The sequence below is a fragment of the Rhea americana genome, unplaced genomic scaffold (assembly GCF_003343005.1).
Source record: "Rhea americana isolate MKP2758 unplaced genomic scaffold, rheAme1 scaffold_168, whole genome shotgun sequence".
Taxonomy (NCBI): domain Eukaryota; kingdom Metazoa; phylum Chordata; class Aves; order Rheiformes; family Rheidae; genus Rhea; species Rhea americana.
This window is the reverse complement of record NW_028185794.1, coordinates 1,949,007-1,951,373: the sequence shown is the minus strand read 5'-3', so window position 1 is coordinate 1,951,373 and position 2,367 is coordinate 1,949,007. Positions and strand designations below refer to the sequence as shown.

Sequence of the window (2,367 nt, the reverse complement as noted above, 5' to 3'; positions counted from 1 at the left end):
TCTTCTGTCTCCTCCTTTCCTGCTCCTCCTCCATTCTCCATGAATTTTGCACAAAACCGGTCCCTTCACCTTGTTTTATTTTCCTGTTGGCATTTCCTCCGTGCTCGGATTCTCCCCTCAGTCAGCAGCTATTGGCTTTCTAGCTGTGATTTTTGACGCGGCGGTGCTGGAGCTGCCAAATCCTGGTGGCCTGACAGAGGGGAGGCTGCGGCAGCTCCGCGTCCCCGGGTCCAGCCGGCAGCGATGCCGAGCCTGTTCCCAGCAGGCACGCGCGCATACTGCATGTATCACACACTGACACTGAACACAGCACTCGTGGTCTTCTCTCTGGCTGGTCGGGATGAAAACCTGTTAGTGGAAAATAGATACAACGCGGATCCCTCCAGCAGTTGGTTTTAGACACTCAGTCCACCTGGTAGGTGGCCCTGCATCCTCCAGCGTCTCCAGCTGCCCACACACACAGATGGGTCTCTTGGTTAATCCGCAGAGTTCACGTTCTCCCCAGTAGCTGGTCTGGACCCCCAGCCCCTCCAGGAGCCAACTCTCAGACCCTCTGGACTCTCCAGCATCCAGCCTGGACTTGCAGCTTCCTCGATACCTGGCTCCCCAGCCTCTTGCGGACTAATCTGCCTTGATATCTGCTAGCTGTCGCAGGCTGACGTGCCCACGCACGCAACGTGCGCGCACTCGGGTCTCCCCGGTTGCTGGCACCCCCAGCACACGGGGTCCCACGATTCGTCGTCTGATTCCCGGTGCTCGCACGTAGACCTGTGTGCACACACACGCGTGGAACAGAGAGCCCCTCACCCAGGGAAGTGGTTAGAAATGGAGTTTAATGAAAAAAATTTAATAAGACTGCGGTGATCGGCTGCAGGGTACTGCCAGCCAAGTGCACTGGCCAGCCCCTTGCTTGCACGCGACCGGTCCTTCTTCTTCCCTTTTCCCTTTGCTTTCCCGTGCTCTTTCCTCCCCAAGCCACCTYGAAGCCTCCCTTCCCAGGTTTGATCCTTCCCCTAAACATCCCATAAGAAGTCTTGAACAACCTCGAGCTGCTCTTCCCCAGAGTGCCGTAAGGAGTCCCGTTCCCCTGCGGGTGGGAGACAAGCGGGTCTGCATTCCGCAAGGCAAGCAACAGCCCCTGAATCTATTATTTTCTGTAATGGATTGAAAAGAAGGTGGCTGCAAGTGAGATCTCTAGAGGCAAAGTTTTCTTCAAGTGCCAAAGGATATCAGTAAGTGCGTGGAAATAACAGGTATCTGTTAACCAGATGGTGTTGCAACAAGGCAGGCTCAGAGATAACACAGGCAAAGGGGCAATGCCTCTGCTGCTCCACAGTGCAGAAATAACTGAAACTGCTGCCTGAATTTTCTTCTTCTTTGCTTGTTTTTAAGTATTAAATATTCCATCTTCCTGCTTTTGCTGAAGACATCAATGGATAATCAGAGAATGATCAAATGAAGACATCCTAGACGGTGAGAAGATGGGCTTTGATTGAGGAGGAGGAAATAAAGGCATTTTGAGTTACACTATTCGGAGGTTTTGATATGTCCGACTTCCCCGTACACTCACAAGGTCAGGAATCACCAGCGCTTGGATCTGAAAAGACCCCAGCAAAAGCATCGCCCGTAAGGCCTGCATTTTAAAGATTCGGTCTGCTGCAATTTGTAATAAAAACTGCTCTCTCACTAGCAAGCCATTATGCTGAATAAACATTACAGTGGATCCAGGATTGGCAAATCCTGTTCTTCTACGCAGGAACTTCACTACAAGTACGACCCGTTTTAAGAAGAAACACTCTTGCCTGGTGAAAGAGCAGGTTTTTATTCCACACCAGCCATGGCAAGGCGCCAGTGTACAGCAGAAGAGATCTTTGCCCATGCCTGCTACAGACCTGGTATTAACCCTGCTTAGGCCCTCAAAAGGTTCTGGAAGACAGCAGCAGGCTTCAGCTGGGTCCATCCTTGGCCCTCCTCTGCGGTGGGCTGTGGCAATCCTCCGCTTTGGTTTCTCCTGCTGTGCGTTCGCAGCAGCTCTGTATCAGCTACAGCCCACGGGCGAGCTGAGTCTGCACTTCTTCACCAGCCGCTGTGGGTAACCACCTCCCAGCAAAGCCCTGACCACCTCCTAGCAAAGCCTTGACCATCTAGCAAAGCCCCGACCACCTCCCAGCAAAGCCCTGACCACCTCCTAGCAAAGCCTTGACCATCTAGCAAAGCCCTGACCACCTCCCAGCAAAGCCCTGACCACCTCCCAGCAAAGCCCTGACCACCTAGCAAAGCCCTGACCATCTAGCAAAGCCCTGACCACCTCCCAGCAAAGCCCTGACCATCTAGCAAAGCCCTGACCACCTCCCAGCAAAGCCCTGA

General features: G+C 53.2%; 1 protein-coding gene across 1 annotated transcript in view; it reads left to right on the top strand.

The window, feature by feature from the left end:
• NPTN (neuroplastin) overlaps positions 1–2,367 on the top strand; it is a 67,707-nt gene that overhangs the window by 5,784 nt on the left and 59,556 nt on the right. The window lies entirely within an intron of this gene.